At 56.8% G+C, this 19300-nt stretch overlaps 1 protein-coding gene across 6 annotated transcripts in view; it reads left to right on the top strand.

The window, feature by feature from the left end:
- LOC138651732 (CMP-N-acetylneuraminate-beta-galactosamide-alpha-2,3-sialyltransferase 4-like) overlaps positions 1 to 19300 on the top strand; it is a 230505-nt gene that overhangs the window by 108568 nt on the left and 102637 nt on the right. For all 6 annotated transcript variants that reach the window (XM_069742160.1, XM_069742168.1, XM_069742162.1 and 3 more), the window contains one exon: positions 3046 to 3098. The gene's annotated coding sequence lies outside the window, so the exon portion shown is untranslated. The remainder of the gene's footprint in view (positions 1 to 3045; positions 3099 to 19300) is intronic.

The raw sequence follows: 19300 nt of genomic DNA on the forward strand, positions 1-19300 counted from the left end.
AGAGGACCCTGCCCGCGAGGGCTCACAGTCTGCAGAGGATGGGTAAGGATACAGGAGGAGAGAGGACCCTGCCCGCGAGGGCTCACAGTCTGCAGGGGATGGGTAAGGATACAGGAGGAGAGAGGACCCTGCCCGCGAGGGCTCACAGTCTGCAGGGGATGGGTAAGGATACAGGATGAGAGAGGACCCTGCCCGCGAGGGCTCACAGTCTGCAGGGGATGGGTAAGGATACAGGAGGAGAGAGGACCCTGCCCGCGAGGGCTCACAATCTACAGGGGATGGGTAAGGATACAGGAGGAGAGAGGACCCTGCCCGCGAGGGCTCACAGTCTGCAGGGGATGGGTAAGGATACAGGAGGAGAGAGGACCCTGCCCGCGAGGGCTCACAGTCTGCAGGGGATGGGTGAGTATACAGGAGGAGAGGACCCTGCCCGCGAGGGCTCACAGTCTGCAGGGGATGGGTAAGGATACAGGAGGAGAGAGGACCCTGCCCGCGAGGGCTCACAATCTACAGGGGATGGGTAAGGATACAGGAGGAGAGAGGACCCTGCCCGCGAGGGCTCACAGTCTGCAGTGGATGGGTAAGGATACAGGAGGAGAGAGGACCCTGCCCGCGAGGGCTCACAGTCTGCAGGGGATGGGTGAGGATACAGGAGGAGAGAGGACCCTGCCCGCGAGGGCTCACAGTCTGCAGGGGATGGGTGAGGATACAGGAGGAGAGAGGACCCTGCCCGCGAGGGCTCACAGTCTGCAGGGGATGGGTGAGGATACAGGAGGAGAGAGGACCCTGCCCGCGAGGGCTCACAGTCTGCAGGGGATGGGTGAGGATACAGGAGGAGAGAGGACCCTGCCCACGAGGGCTCACAGTCTGCTGGGGATGGGTGAGGATACACTAGGAGAGGGTAGAGCTGGTCATGCGGCGGGTCAGTAGACTGGGAATCACTGCAGGTTGTAGGCTTGTCGGAAGAGGTGGGTCTTCAGGTTTCTTTTGAAGGTTCCCGTGGTAGGCGAGAGTCTGATGTGTTGGGGTAGAGAGTTCCAGAGTATCCGGGAAGCACGGGAGAAGTCTTGGGTGCGGTTGTGGGAGGAAGAGATGAGAGGGGAGTAGAGCAGAAGATCATGAAATGATCGAAGGTTGCGTGTGGGTAGGTAACAGGAGACCATATCACAGATGTATGGAGGAGTCAGGTTGTGAATGGCTTCGTATGTCATTGTTAGTGTTTTGAACTGTAGCCTCTGGGCAATAGGAAGCCAGTGAAGGGCCTGGCAGAGAGGAGAGGCTGGGGAGTAATGGGGAGACAGATAGGTTAGTTGGGCAGCAGAGTGTAGGATGGATTGGAGTGGTGCCAGAATGCTAGAAGGGAGGCTAGAGAGTAGGAGGTTGCTGTAGTCGAGGCGGGAGATGATAAGGGCATGTACTAGTGTTTTTGTGGTTTCATGGTCAAGGAATGTACGGATCCGGGAAATGTTTTTGTGTTTGCTGTAGTCGAGAAACCCCGGCCCCCTGGAATAATAATAATTTTTCATACTCTGCTCATAACCTGTGACTCCGGAGCTGCGCTCTCGTCTGGCTGTGATCCCTTGGCGCTGCCCAGACGCTCAGTCCTCCTGTCCTCCATGATCTCATGTTATAGGTAGATGATTACCTTACACGTTCTCTGCACTTGGGATGTTCATGATGTTGACCTGACTCTGCATTCATACTTTCCTTAGTCTACACAGTAAAGCTGACATTAATATTTCTTCCACCCTTGTCAGATGTGACAGGAGAATACAAAGTGATCAACTCGTCACTTGAATAAACTGGCTCATCTGCCATTGCTTGTGCGGGTGATCGATTCATCCACAAGTTACATTTCACTTCATAAACGGGGAGGAATGGACGAACCTCCACTGTGGCCCCCAGGCAGGTGGTGAACGACCCTCGGGGCCCAGGAAGGATGTTGTGTGGGGAAAATGCATCTGAAATGTTAACGTCAAACATCCTTCTGATTGCTCCTGTCCTGGGGAGGAGACCATGGAGCATTGGGTGCCTGACGGCCCACCTACCAGGTAGGTCTGGCAGACGGTGTGCCGGGTATCACAGCTGCTGCATGTCAGCGCAGACATACGCCGAGGTGGTGCACAGCCAGGTCCGTGTGTGTCCGTCCTCAGTGTGTGTCCGTCCTCAGTGTCTGTCCATCCTCAGTGTGTGTCCGTCCTCAGTGTGTGTCCGTCCTCAGTGTGTGTCCGTCCTCAGTGTGTGTCCGTCCTCAGTGTGTGTGTCCGTCCTCAGTGTGTGTCCGTCCTCAGTGTGTGTGTCCGTCCTCAGTGTGTGTCCGTCCTCAGTGTGTGTGTCCGTCCTCAGTGTGTGTCCGTCCTCAGTGTGTGTCTGTCCTCAGTGTGTGTGTCCGTCCTCAGTGTGTGTCCGTCCTCAGTGTGTGTCTGTCCTCAGTGTGTGTGTCCGTCCTCAGTGTGTGTCCGTCCTCAGTATGTGTGTCCGTCCTCAGTGTGTGTCCGTCCTCAGTGTGTGTCCGTCCTCAGTGTGTGTGTCCGTCCTCAGTGTGTGTGTCCGTCCTCAGTGTGTGTCCGTCCTCAGTGTGTGTCTGTCCTCAGTGTGTGTGTCCGTCCTCAGTGTGTGTCCGTCCTCAGTGTGTGTCTGTCCTCAGTGTGTGTGTCCGTCCTCAGTGTGTGTCCGTCCTCAGTGTGTGTGTCCGTCCTCAGTGTGTCTACCATCTCTGGGGGGTGAGATGCCGCCTGGCGGTGAATATAGTGGCGCTGTCATTAAGTGACAGCGAATACAATAACTCTGTAACGAGCTTCTATAATAACGATGTAAACCCAGGACATCCCGATATCTGCACCGGAGCCGTGCGAAAAGGAGATGATTTCTGGTCATTGTTTATTGTGAATATTATCTGCTGATTCCAAATAATAAAGTGACGGATCTTGTGCTCCACCCCCGAGGATCTCCCGAATCCCTGTCACCCGCCAGAAGTCGCTGCATTTTCTTTGTTCTTACAGCCGCTACATTATCATCTCATTTCTCTTATTTCCTTTCTTCCAGGACGGTGAACCTGCACGATGCGATAGAGACGCTCCTACGACCATCAAGAAACAGTGAGTATAGTGGATTAGGTGAAGGCTGGTGCATGTAGTCCGCCTTCGATAGGTGATACGTCGTTATAGTGATTAAACCCCATGTGCCGGGGTCACACCAGCATACGGCATCTGATGCGATCTGCTAATGACCCTCGGCTCCGGCACTGCTGTGACCTGATCCGAGTGTCCATGCGCTGTGCTCCGTTATCTGACATGGGAGAATCACAGCACAGCTGCAGAGGAGACAAAGTAATCGCTCCATCTCCTCCATGGCCTGTCTCAGTGTATCTCTGTGGCACTGTGATGACATCCGAGCGCAGTCCGATGTGTCACACGCACCCATAGACTGGTGTAGGAGCACGGTCCGATGTGTCACACGCACCCATAGACTGGTGTAGGAGCACGGTCCGATGTGTCACACGCACCCATAGACTGGTGTAGGAGCACGATCCGATGTGTCACACGCACCCATAGACTGGTGTAGGAGCACGATCCGATGTGTCACACGCACCCATAGACTGGTGTAGGTGTACGGTCCGATGTGTCACACGCATCCATAGACTGGTGTAGGAGCACGGTCCGATGTGTCACACGCACCCATAGACTGGTGTAGGAGCACGATCCGATGTGTCACACGCACCCATAGACTGGTGTAGGTGCACGGTCCGATGTGTCACACGCACCCATAGACTGGTGTAGGAGCACGGTCCGATGTGTCACACGCACCCATAGACTGGTGTAGGAGCACGGTCCGATGTGTCACACGCACCCATAGACTGGTGTAGGAGCACGGTCCGATGTGTCACACGCACCCATAGACTGGTGTAGGTGCACGGTCCGATGTGTCACACGCACCCATAGACTGGTGTAGGAGCACGATCCGATGTGTCACACGCACCCATAGACTGGTGTAGGAGCACGGTCCGATGTGTCACACGCACCCATAGACTGGTGTAGGAGCACGGTCCGATGTGTCACACGCACCCATAGACTGGTGTAAGAGCACGGTACGATGTGTCACACGCACCCATAGACTGGTGTAGGAGCACGGTCCGATGTGTCACACGCACCCATAGACTGGTGTAGGAGCACGGTCCGATGTGTCACACGCACCCATAGACTGGTGTAGGAGCACGGACCGATGTGTCACACGCACCCATAGACTGGTGTAGGAGCACGGTCCGATGTGTCACACGCACCCATAGACTGGTGTAGGAGCACGGTCCGATGTGTCACACGCACCCATAGACTGGTGTAGGAGCACGGTCCGATGTGTCACACACACCCATAGACTGGTGTAGGTGCACGGTCCGATGTATCACACGCACCCATAGACTGGTGAAGGTGCACGGTCCGATGTGTCACACGCATCCATAGACTGGTGTAGGAGCACGGTCCGATGTGTCACACGCGCCCATAGACTGGTGTAGGTGCACGGTCCGATGTGTCACACACACCCATAGACTGGTGTAGGTGCACGGTCCGATGTGTCACACGCACCCATAGACTGGTGTAGGTGCACGGTCCGATGTGTCACACGCACCCATAGACTGGTGTAGGAGCACGGTCCGATGTGTCACACGCACCCATAGACTGGTGTAGGTGCACGATCCGATGTGTCACACGCACCCATAGACTGGTGTAGGTGCACGGTCCGATGTGTCACACGCACCCATAGACTGGTGTAGGTGCACGGTCCGATGTGTCACACGCACCCATAGACTGATGTAGGAGCACGGTCCGATGTGTTACACGCACCCATAGACTGGTGTAGGTGCACGATCCGATGTGTCACACGCACCCATAGACTGGTGTAGGTGCACGGTCCGATGTGTCACACGCACCCATAGACTGGTGTAGGTGCACGGTCCGATGTGTCACACGCACCCATAGACTGGTGTAGGTGCACGGTCCGATGTGTCACACGCACCCATAGACTGGTGTAGGTGCACGGTCCGATGTGTCACACTCACCCATAGACTGGTGTAGGAGCACGGTCCGATGTGTCACACGCACCCATAGACTGGTGTAGGTGCACGGTCCGATGTGTCACACGCACCCATAGACTGGTGTAGGAGCACGGTCCGATGTGTCACACGCACCCATAGACTGGTGTAGGAGCACGGTCCGATGTGTCACACGCACCCATAGACTGGTGTAGGTGCACGGTCCGATGTGTCACACGCACCCATAGACTGGTGTAGGAGCACGGTCCGATGTGTCACACGCACCCATAGACTGGTGTAGGAGCACGGTCCGATGTGTCACACGCACCCATAGACTGGTGTAGGTGCACGGTCCGATGTGTCACACGCACCCATAGACTGGTGTAGGAGCACGGTCCGATGTGTCACACGCACCCATAGACTGGTGTAGGAGCACGATCCGATGTATCACACGCACCCATAGACTGGTGTAGGTGCACGATCCGATGTGTCACACGCACCCATAGACTGGTGTAGGTGCACGGTCCGATGTGTCACACGCACCCATAGACTGGTGTAGGAGCACGGTCCGATGTGTCACACGCACCCAAGACTGGTGTAGGAGCACGGTCCGATGTGTCACACGCACCCATAGACTGGTGTAGGAGCACGGTCCGATGTGTCACACGCACCCATAGACTGGTGTAGGAGCACGGTCCGATGTGTCACACGCACCCATAGACTGGTGTAGGAGCACGATCCGATGTGTCACACGCATCCATAGACTGGTGTAGGAGCACGGTCCGATGTGTCACACGCACTCATAGACTGGTGTAGGAGCACGGTCCGATGTGTCACACGCACCCATAGACTGGTGTAGGAGCACGGTCCGATGTGTCACACGCACCCATAGATTGGTGTAGGAGCACGGTCCGATGTGTCACACGCACCCATAGACTGGTGTAGGAGCACGGTCCGATGTGTCACACGCACCCATAGACTGGTGTAGGTGCACGGTCCGATGTGTCACACGCACCCATAGACTGGTGTAGGTGCACGGTCCGATGTGTCACACGCACCCATAGATTGGTGTAGGAGCACGGTCCGATGTGTCACACGCACCCATAGACTGGTGTAGGAGCACGGTCCGATGTGTCACACGCACCCATAGACTGGTGTAGGAGCACGGTCCGATGTGTCACACGCACCCATAGACTGGTGTAGGTGCACGGTCCGATGTGTCACACGCACCCATAGACTGGTGTAGGAGCACGGTCCAATGTGTCACACGCACCCATAGACTGGTGTAGGAGCACGGTCCGATGTGTCACACGCACCCATAGACTGGTGTAGGAGCACGGTCCGATGTGTCACACGCATCCATAGACTGGTGTAGGTGTACGGTCCGATGTGTCACACGCACCCATAGACGGGTGTAGGAGCACGGTCCGATGTGTCACACGCACCCATAGACTGGTGTAGGAGCACGGTCCAATGTGTCACACGCACCCATAGACTGGTGTAGGAGCACGGTCCGATGTGTCACACGCACCCATAGACTGGTGTAGGAGCACGGTCTGATGCGTCACACGCACCTATAGACTGGTGTAGGAGCACGGTCCGATGTGTCACACGCACCCATAGACTGGTGTAGGAGCACGGTCCGATGTGTCACACGCACCCATAGACTGGTGTAAGAGCACGGCCCGATGTGTCACACGCACCCATAGACTGGTGTAGGAGCACGGTCCGATGTGTCACACGCACCCATAGACTGGTGTAGGAGCACGGTCCGATGTGTCACACGCACCCATAGACTGGTGTAGGAGCACGGTCCGATGTGTCACACGCACCCATAGACTGGTGTAGGAGCACGGTCCGATGTGTCACACGCACCCATAGACTGGTGTAGGAGCACGGTCCGATGTGTCACACGCACCCATAGACTGGTGTAGGAGCACGGTCCGATGTGTCACACGCACCCATAGACTGGTGTAGGTGCACGGTCCGATGTGTCACACGCACCCATAGACTGGTGTAGGAGCACGGTCCGATGTGTCACACGCACCCACAGACTGGTGTAGGAGCACGGTCTGATGTATCACACGCACCCATAGACTGGTGTAGGTGCACGGTCCGATGTGTCACACGCACCCATAGACTGGTGTAGGAGCACGGTCCGATGTGTCACACCCACCCATAGACTGGTGTAGGAGCACGATCCGATGTGTCACACGCACCCATAGACTGGTGTAGGAGCACGGTCCGATGTGTTACACGCACCCATAGACTGGTGTAGGAGAACGGTCCGATGTGTCACACGCACCCATAGACTGGTGTAGGAGCACGGTCCGATGTGTCACACGCACCCATAGACTGATGTAGGAGCACGGTCCGATGTGTCACACGCACCCATAGACTGGTGTAGGTGCACGGTCCGATGTGTCACACGCACCCATAGACTGGTGTAGGAGCACGGTCCGATGTGTCACACGCACCCATAGACTGGTGTAGGAGCACGGTCCGATGTGTCACACGCACCCATAGACTGGTGTAGGAGCACGGTCCGATGTGTCACACGCACCCATAGACTGGTGTAGGTGCACGGTCCGATGTGTTACACGCACCCATAGACTGGTGTAGGTGCACGATCCGATGTGTCACACGCACCCATAGACTGGTGTAGGTGCACGGTCCGATGTGTTACACGCACCCATAGACTGGTGTAGGTGCACGATCCGATGTCTCACACGCACCCATAGACTGGTGTAGGTGCACGATCCGATGTGTCACACGCACCCATAGACTGGTGTAGGAGCACGGTCCGATGTGTCACACGCACCCATAGACTGGTGTAGGAGCACGGTCCGATGTGTCACACGCACCCATAGACTGGTGTAGGTGCACGGTCCGATGTGTCACACGCACCCATAGACTGGTGTAGGTGCACGGTCCGATGTGTCACACGCACCCATAGACTGGTGTAGGTGCACGGTCCGATGTGTCACACGCACCCATAGACTGGTGTAGGAGCACGGTCCGATGTGTCACACGCACCCATAGACTGGTGTAGGTGCACGGTCCGATGTGTCACACGCACCTATAGACTGGTGTAGGAGCACGGTCCGATGTGTCACACGCACCCATAGACTGGTGTAGGAGCACGGTCCGATGTGTCACACGCACCCATAGACTGGTGTAGGACCACGGTCCGATGTGTCACACGCACCCATAGACTGGTGTAGGAGCACGGTCCGATGTGTCACACGCACCCATAGACTGGTGTAGGTGCACGGTCCGATGTGTCACACGCACCCATAGACTGGTGTAGGAGCACGGTCCGATGTGTCACACGCACCCATAGACTGGTGTAGGACCACGGTCCGATGTGTCACACGCACCCATAGACTGGTGTAGGTGCACGGTCCGATGTGTCACACGCACCCATAGACTGATGTAGGACCACGGTCCGATGTGTCACACGCACCCATAGACTGGTGTAGGACCACGGTCCGATGTGTCACACGCACCTATAGACTGGTGTAGGAGCACGGTCCGATGTGTCACACGCACCCATAGACTGGTGTAGGAGCACGGTCCGATGTGTCACACGCACCCATAGACTGATGTAGGACCACGGTCCGATGTGTCACACGCACCCATAGACTGGTGTAGGAGCACGGTCCGATGTGTCACACGCACCCATAGACTGGTGTAGGTGCACGGTCAGATGTGTCACACGCACCCATAGACTGATGTAGGAGCACGGTCCGATGTGTCACACGCACCCATAGACTAGTGTAGGAGCACGGTCCGATGTGTCACACGCACCCATAGACTGGTGTAGGAGCACGGTCCGATGTGTCACACGCACCCATAGACTGATGTAGGACCACGGTCCGATGTGTCACACGCACCCATAGACTGGTGTAGGAGCACGGTCCGATGTGTCACACGCACCCATAGACTGGTGTAGGTGCACGGTCAGATGTGTCACACGCACCCATAGACTGATGTAGGAGCACGGTCCGATGTGTCACACGCACCCATAGACTAGTGTAGGAGCACGGTCCGATGTGTCACACGCATCCATAGACGGGTGTAGGAGCACGGTCCGATGTGTCACACGCACCCATAGACTGATGGAGGAGCACGGTCCGATGTGTCACACGCACCCATAGACTGGTGTAGGAGCACGGTCCGATGTGTCACACGCACCCATAGACTGGTGTAGGAGCACGGTCCGATGTGTCACACGCATCCATAGACTGGTGTAGGAGCACGGTCCGATGTGTCACACGCACCCATAGACTGGTGTAGGAGCACGGTCCGATGTGTCACACGCACCCATAGACTGGTGTAGGAGCACGGTCCGATGTGTCACACGCACCCATAGACTGGTGTAGGAGCACGGTCCGATGTGTCACACGCACCCATAGACTAGTGTAGGAGCACGGTCCGATGTGTCACACGCACCCATAGACTGGTGTAGGAGCACGGTCCAATGTGTCACACGCACCCATAGACTGATGTAGGAGCACGGTCCGATGTGTCACACGCACCCATAGACTGATGGAGGAGCACGGTCCGATGTGTTACACGCACCCATAGACTGGTGTAGGTGTACGGTCCGATGTGTCACACGCACCCATAGACTGGTGTAGGAGCACGGTCCGATGTGTCACACGCATCCATAAACTGGTGTAGGTGCACGGTCCGATGTGTCACACGCACCCATAGACTGGTGTAGGAGCACGGTCCGATGTGTCACACGCACCCATAGACTAGTGTAGGTGCACGATCCGATGTGTCACACGCATCCATAGACTGGTGTAGGAGCACGGTCCGATGTGTCACACGCACCCATAAACTGGTGTAGGTGCACGGTCCGATGTGTCACACGCACCCATAGACTGGTGTAGGAGCACGGTCCGATGTGTCACACGCACCCATAGACTGATGTAGGAGCACGGTCCGATGTGTCACACGCATCCATAGACTGGTGTAGGAGCACGGTCCGATGTGTCACACGCACCCATAGACTGGTGTAGGTGCACGGTCCGATGTGTCACACGCACCCATAGACTGATGTAGGACCACGGTCCGATGTGTCACACGCACCCATAGACTAGTGTAGGAGCACGGTCCGATGTGTCACACGCACCCATAGACTGGTGTAGGAGCACGGTCCGATGTGTCACACGCACCCATAGACTGGTGTAGGAGCACGGTCCGATGTGTCACACGCACCCATAGACTGATGTAGGAGCACGGTCCGATGTGTCACACGCACCCATAGACTAGTGTAGGAGCACGGTCCGATGTGTCACACGCACCCATAGACTGGTGTAGGAGCACGGTCCGATGTGTCACACGCACCCATAGACTGGTGTAGGAGCACGGTCCGATGTGTCACACGCACCCATAGACTGGTGTAGGTGTACGGTCCGATGTGTCACACGCACCCATAGACTGATGTAGGAGCACGGTCCGATGTGTCACACGCACCCATAGACTAGTGTAGGAGCACGGTCCGATGTGTCACACTCACCCATAGACTGGTGTAGGAGCACGGTCCGATGTGTCACACGCACCCATAGACTGGTGTAGGAGCACGGTCCGATGTGTCACACGCACCCATAGACTGGTGTAGGTGTACGGTCCGATGTGTCACATGCACCCATAGACTGGTGTAGGAGCAGGGTCCAATGTGTCACACGCACCCATAGACTGGTGTAGGAGCACGGTCCGATGTGTCACACGCACCCATAGACTGGTGTAGGAGCACGGTCCGATGTGTCACACGCACCCATAGACTGGTGTAGGTGCACGGTCCGATGTGTCACACGCACCCATAGACTGGTGTAGGAGCACGGTCCGATGTGTCACACGCACCCATAGACTGATGTAGGAGCACGGTCCGATGTGTCACACGCACCCATAAACTGGTGTAGGAGCACGATCCGATGTGTCACACGCACCCATAGACTGGTGTAGGAGCACGGTCCGATGTGTCACACGCACCCATAGACTGATGTAGGAGCACGGTCCGATGTGTCACACGCACCCATAGACTGGTGTAGGAGCACGGTCCGATGTGTCACACGCACCCATAGACTGGTGTAGGAGCACGGTCCGATGTGTCACACGCACCCATAGACTGGTGTAGGTGCACGGTCCGATGTGTCACACGCACCCATAGACTAGTGTAGGAGCACGGTCCGATGTGTCACACGCACCCATAGACTGGCGTGGGAGCACGGTCCGATGTGTCACACGCACCCATAGACTAGTGTAGGAGCACGGTCCGATGTGTCACACGCACCCATAGACTGGCGTGGGAGCACGGTCCGATGTGTCACACGCACCCATAGACTAGTGTAGGAGCACGGTCCGATGTGTCACACGCACCCATAGACTGGCGTGGGAGCACGGTCCGATGTGTCACACGCACCCATAGACTAGTGTAGGAGCACGGTCCGATGTGTCACACGCACCCATAGACTGGTGTAGGTGCACGATCCGATGTGTCACACGCACCCATAGACTGATGTAGGAGCACGGTCCGATGTGTCACACGCACCCATAGACTGGTGTAGGAGCACGGTCCGATGTGTCACACGCACCCATAGACTGGTGTAGGAGCACGGTCCGATGTGTCACACGCACCCATAGACTGGTGTAGGTGCACGGTCCGATGTGTCACACGCACCCATAGACTGGTGTAGGAGCACGGTCCGATGTGTCACACGCACCCATAGACTGGTGTAGGAGCACGGTCCGATGTGTCACACGTACCCATAGACTGGTGTAGGAGCACGGTCCGATGTGTCACACGCACCCATAGACTGGTGTAGGAGCACGGTCCGATGTGTCACACGCACCCATAGACTGGTGTAGGAGCACGGTCCGATGTGTCACACGCACCCATAGACTGGTGTAGGACCACGGTCCGATGTGTCACACGCACCCATAGACTAGTGTAGGAGCACGGTCCGATGTGTCACACGCACCCATAGACTGGTGTAGGAGCACGGTCCGATGTGTCACACGCACCCATAGACTGGTGTAGGAGCACGGTCCGATGTGTCACACGCACCCATAGACTGGTGTAGGAGCACGGTCCGATGTGTCACACGCACCCATAGACTGGTGTAGGTGCACGGTCCGATGTGTCACACGCACCCATAGACTGGTGTAGGAGCACGGTCCGATGTGTCACACGCACCCATAGACTGGTGTAGGACCACGGTCCGATGTGTCACACGCACCCATAGACTGGCGTAGGAGCACGGTCCGATGTGTCACACGCACCCATAGACTGGTGTAGGAGCACGGTCCGATGTGTCACACGCACCCATAGACTGATGTAGGAGCACGGTCCGATGTGTCACACGCACCCATAGACTGGTGTAGGTGCACGGTCCGATGTGTCACACGCACCCATAGACTGGTGTAGGTGCACGGTCCGATGTGTCACACGCACCCATAGACTGGTGTAGGTGCACGGTCCGATGTGTCACACGCACCCATAGACTGGTGTAGGAGCACGGTCCGATGTGTCACACGCACCCATAGACTGGTGTAGGAGCACGGTCCGATGTGTCACACGCACCCATAGACTGGTGTAGGACCACGGTCCGATGTGTCACACGCACCCATAGACTGGCGTAGGAGCACGGTCCGATGTGTCACACGCACCCATAGACTGGTGTAGGTGCACGGTCCGATGTGTCACACGCACCCATAGACTGGCGTAGGAGCACGGTCCGATGCGTCACACGCACCCATAGACTGGTGTAGGTGCACGGTCCGATGTGTCACACGTACCCATAGACTGGTGTAGGACCACGGTCCGATGTGTCACACGCACCCATAGACTGGCGTAGGAGCACGGTCCGATGTGTCACACGCACCCATAGACTGGTGTAGGTGCACGGTCCGATGTGTCACACGCACCCATAGACTGGTGTAGGAGCACGATCCGATGTGTCACACGCACCCATAGACTGGTGTAGGTGTACGGTCCGATGTGTCACACGCACCCATAGACTGGTGTAGGAGCACGGTCCGATGTGTCACACGCACCCATAGACTGGTGTAGGAGCACGGTCCGATGTGTCACACGCACCCATAGACTGGTGTAGGTGCACGGTCCGATGTGTCACACGCACCCATAGACTAGTGTAGGAGCACGGTCCGATGTGTCACACGCACCCATAGACTGGTGTAGGTGTACGGTCCGATGTGTCACACGCACCCATAGACTGGTGTAGGAGCACGGTCCGATGTGTCACACGCACCCATAGACTGGTGTAGGTGCACGGTCCGATGTGTCACACGCACCCATAGACTGGTGTAGGAGCACGGTCCGATGTGTCACACGCACCCATAGACTGGTGTAGGTGCACGGTCCGATGTGTCACACGCACCCATAGACTGGTGTAGGTGCACGGTCCGATGTGTCACACGCACCCATAGACTGGTGTAGGTGCACGGTCCGATGTGTCACACGCACCCATAGACTGGTGTAGGTGCACGGTCCGATGTGTCACACGCACCCATAGACTAGTGTAGGAGCACGGTCCGATGTGTCACACGCACCCATAGACTGGTGTAGGTGCACGGTCCGATCTGTCACACGCACCCATAGACTGGTGTAGGAGCACGGTCCGATGTGTCACACGCACCCATAGACTGGTGTAGGTGCACGGTCCGATGTGTCACACGTACCCATAGACTGGTGTAGGACCACGGTCCGATGTGTCACACGCACCCATAGACTGGCGTAGGAGCACGGTCCGATGTGTCACACGCACCCATAGACTGGTGTAGGAGCACGGTCCGATGTGTCACACGCACCCATAGACTGGTGTAGGAGCACGATCCGATGTGTCACACGCACCCATAGACTGGTGTAGGTGTACGGTCCGATGTGTCACACGCACCCATAGACTGGTGTAGGAGCACGGTCCGATGTGTCACACGCACCCATAGACTGGTGTAGGTGCACGGTCCGATGTGTCACACGCACCCATAGACTAGTGTAGGAGCACGGTCCGATGTGTCACACGCACCCATAGACTGGTGTAGGAGCACGGTCCGATGTGTCACACGCACCCATAGACTGGTGTAGGTGCACGGTCCGATGTGTCACACGCACCCATAGACTAGTGTAGGAGCACGGTCCGATGTGTCACACGCACCCATAGACTGGTGTAGGTGCACGGTCCGATGTGTCACACGCACCCATAGACTGGTGTAGGAGCACGGTCCGATGTGTCACACGCACCCATAGACTGGTGTAGGTGCACGGTCCGATGTGTCACACGCACCCATAGACTAGTGTAGGAGCACGGTCCGATGTGTCACACGCACCCATAGACTGGCGTGGGAGCACGGTCCGATGTGTCACACGCACCCATAGACTGGTGTAGGACCACGGTCCGATGTGTCACACGCACCCATAGACTGGTGTAGGAGCACGGTCCGATGTGTCACACGCACCCATAGACTGGTGTAGGAGCACGGTCCGATGTGTCACACGCACCCATAGACTGGTGTAGGACCACGGTCCGATGTGTCACACGCACCCATAGACTGGTGTAGGAGCACGGTCCGATGTGTCACACGCATCCATAGACTGGTGTAGGAGCACGGTCCGATGTGTCACACGTACCCATAGACTGGTGTAGGAGCACGGTCCGATGTGTCACACGCACCCATAGACTGGTGTAGGAGCACGGTCCGATGTGTCACACGCACCCATAGACTGATGTAGGAGCACGGTCCGATGTGTCACACGCACCCATAGACTGGTGTAGGACCACGGTCCGATGTGTCACACGCGCCCATAGACTGGTGTAGGTGCACGATCCGATGTGTTACACGCACCCATAGACTGGTGTAGGAGCACGGTCCGATGTGTCACACGCACCCATAGACTGGTGTAGGAGCACGGTCCGATGTGTCACACGCACCCATAGATTGGTGTAGGAGCACGGTCCGATGTGTCACACGCACCCATAGACTGGTGTAGGTGCACGATCCGATGTGTTACACGCACCCATAGACTGGTGTAGGAGCACGGTCCGATGTGTCACACGCACCCATAGACTGGTGTAGGAGCACGGTCCGATGTGTCACACGCACCCATAGATTGGTGTAGGAGCACGGTCCGATGTGTCACACGCACCCATAGACTGGTGTAGGAGCACGGTCCGATGTGTCACACGCACCCATAGACTGATGGAGGAGCACGGTCCGATGTGTCACACGCACCCATAGACTGATGTAGGAGCACGGTCCGATGTGTCACACGCACCCATAGACTGGTGTAGGAGCACGGTCCGATGTGTCACACGCACCCATAGACTGATGTAGGAGCACGGTCCAATGTGTCACACGCACCCATAGACTGATGTAGGAGCACGGTCTGATGTGTCACACGCACCCATAGACTGGTGTAGGAGCACGGTCCAATGTGTCACACGCACCCATAGACTGGTGTAGGAGCACGGTCCGATGTGTCACACGCACCCATAGACTGGTGTAGGAGCACGGTCCGATGTGTCACACGCACCCATAGACTGATGTAGGAGCACGGTCCGATGTGTCACACGCACCCATAGACTGATGTAGGAGCACGGTCCGATGTGTCACACGCACCCATAGACTGATGTAGGAGCACGGTCCGATGTGTCACACGCACCCATAGACTGGTGTAGGAGCACGGTCCGATGTGTCACACGCACCCATAGACTGATGTAGGAGCACGGTCCGATGTGTCACACGCACCCATAGACTGGCGTAGGAGCACGGTCCGATGTGTCACACGCATCCATAGACTGATGTAGGAGCACGGTCCGATGTGTCACACGCACCCATAGACTGGTGTAGGAGCACGGTCCGATGTGTCACACGCACCCATAGACTGATGTAGGAGCACGGTCCGATGTGTCACACGCACCCATAGACTGGTGTAGGAGCACGGTCCGATGTGTCACACGCACCCATAGACTGGTGTAGGAGCACGGTCCGATGTGTCACACGCACCCATAGACTGATGTAGGAGCACGGTCCGATGTGTCACACGCACCCATAGACTGGTGTAGGAGCACGGTCCGATGTGTCACACGCACCCATAGACTGGTGTAGGAGCACGGTCCGATGTGTCACACGCACCCATAGACTGATGTAGGAGCACGGTCCGATGTGTCACACGCATCCATAGACTGATGTAGGAGCACGGTCCGATGTGTCACACGCACCCATAGACTGGTGTAGGAGCACGGTCCGATGTGTCACACGCACCCATAGACTGATGTAGGAGCACGGTCCGATGTGTCACACGCACCCATAGACTGGTGTAGGAGCACGGTCCGATGTGTCACACGCATCCATAGACTGATGTAGGAGCACGGTCCGATGTGTCACACGCACCCATAGACTGGTGTAGGAGCACGGTCCGATGTGTCACACGCATCCATAGACTGATGTAGGAGCACGGTCCGATGTGTCACACGCACCCATAGACTGATGTAGGTGCACGGTCCGATGTGTCACACGCACCCATAAACTGGTGTAGGAGCACGGTCCGATGTGTCACACGCATCCATAGACTGGTGTAGGAGCACGGTCCGATGTGTCACACGCACCCATAGACTGGTGTAGGAGCACGGTCCGATGTGTCACACGCACCCATAGACTGATGTAGGAGCACGGTCCGATGTGTCACACGCACCCATAGACTGATGTAGGTGCACGGTCCGATGTGTCACACGCACCCATAGACTGATGTAGGAGCACGGTCCGATGTGTCACACGCACCCATAGACTGGTGTAGGAGCACGGTCCGATGTGTCACACGCACCCATAGACTGGCGTAGGAGCACGGTCCGATGTGTCACACGCACCCATAGACTGATGTAGGTGCACGGTCCGATGTGTCACACGCACCCATAGACTGATGTAGGAGCACGGTCCGATGTGTCACACGCATCCATAGACTGGTGTAGGAGCACGGTCCGATGTGTCACACGCATCCATAGACTGATGTAGGAGCACGGTCCGATGTGTCACACGCACCCATAGACTGATGTAGGAGCACGGTCCGATGTGTCACACGCACCCATAGACTGATGTAGGAGCACGGTCCGATGTGTCACACGCACCCATAGACTGATGTAGGTGCACGGTCCGATGTGTCACACGCACCCATAGACTGATGTAGGAGCACGGTCCGATGTGTCACACGCACCCATAGACTGGCGTAGGAGCACGGTCCGATGTGTCACACGCACCCATAGACTGGTGTAGGAGCACGGTCCGATGTGTCACACGCACCCATAGACTGGCGTAGGAGCACGGTCCGATGTGTCACACGCACCCATAGACTGATGTAGGTGCACGGTCCGATGTGTCACACGCACCCATAGACTGGTGTAGGAGCACGGTCCGATGTGTCACACGCACCCATAGACTGGTGTAGGAGCACGGTCCGATGTGTCACACGCATCCATAGACTGGTGTAGGAGCACGGTCCGATGTGTCACACGCACCCATAGACTGGTGTAGGAGCACGGTCCGATGTGTCACACGCACCCATAGACTGGTGTAGGAGCACGGTCCGATGTGTCACACGCATCCATAGACTGGTGTAGGAGCACGGTCCGATGTGTCACACGCACCCATAGACTGGTGTAGGAGCACGGTCCGATGTGTCACACGCACCCATAGACTGGTGTAGGAGCACGGTCCGATGTGTCACACGCATCCATAGACTGGTGTAGGAGCACGGTCCGATGTGTCACACGTACCCATAGACTGGTGTAGGAGCACGGTCCGATGTGTCACACGCACCCATAGACTGGTGTAGGAGCACGGTCCGATGTGTCACACGCACCCATAGACTGATGTAGGAGCACGGTCCGATGTGTCACACGCACCCATAGACTGATGTAGGAGCACGGTCCGATGTGTCACACGCACCCATAGACTGGTGTAGGTGCACGATCCGATGTGTTACACGCACCCATAGACTGGTGTAGGTGCACGGTCCGATGTGTCACACGCACCCATAGACTGGTGTAGGAGCACGGTCCGATGTGTCACACGCACCCATAGATTGGTGTAGGAGCACGGTCCGATGTGTCACACGCACCCATAGACTGGTGTAGGAGCACGGTCCGATGTGTCACACGCACCCATAGACTGATGGAGGAGCACGGTCCGATGTGTCACACGCACCCATAGACTGATGTAGGAGCACGGTCCGATGTGTCACACGCACCCATAGACTGGTGTAGGAGCACGGTCCGATGTGTCACACGCACCCATAGACTGATGTAGGAGCACGGTCCAATGTGTCACACGCACCCATAGACTGATGTAGGAGCACGGTCTGATGTGTCACACGCACCCATAGACTGGTGTAGGAGCACGGTCCAATGTGTCACACGCACCCATAGACTGGTGTAGGAGCACGGTCCGATGTGTCACACGCACCCATAGACTGGTGTAGGAGCACGGTCCGATGTGTCACACGCACCCATAGACTGATGTAGGAGCACGGTCCGATGTGTCACACGCACCCATAGACTGATGTAGGAGCACGGTCCGATGTGTCACACGCACCCATAGACTGATGTAGGAGCACGGTCCGATGTGTCACACGCACCCATAGACTGGTGTAGGAGCACGGTCCGATGTGTCACACGCACCCATAGACTGATGTAGGAGCACGGTCCGATGTGTCACACGCACCCATAGACTGGCGTAGGAGCACGGTCCGATGTGTCACACGCATCCATAGACTGATGTAGGAGCACGGTCCGATGTGTCACACGCACCCATAGACTGGTGTAGGAGCACGGTCCGATGTGTCACACGCACCCATAGACTGATGTAGGAGCACGGTCCGATGTGTCACACGCACCCATAGACTGGTGTAGGAGCACGGTCCGATGTGTCACACGCATCCATAGACTGATGTAGGAGCACGGTCCGATGTGTCACACGCACCCATAGACTGGTGTAGGAGCACGGTCCGATGTGTCACACGCACCCATAGACTGATGTAGGAGCACGGTCCGATGTGTCACACGCACCCATAGACTGGTGTAGGAGCACGGTCCGATGTGTCACACGCATCCATAGACTGATGTAGGAGCACGGTCCGATGTGTCACACGCACCCATAGACTGGTGTAGGAGCACGGTCCGATGTGTCACACGCATCCATAGACTGATGTAGGAGCACGGTCCGATGTGTCACACGCACCCATAGACTGATGTA

The sequence above is a fragment of the Ranitomeya imitator genome, chromosome 10 (assembly GCF_032444005.1).
Source record: "Ranitomeya imitator isolate aRanImi1 chromosome 10, aRanImi1.pri, whole genome shotgun sequence".
Taxonomy (NCBI): domain Eukaryota; kingdom Metazoa; phylum Chordata; class Amphibia; order Anura; family Dendrobatidae; genus Ranitomeya; species Ranitomeya imitator.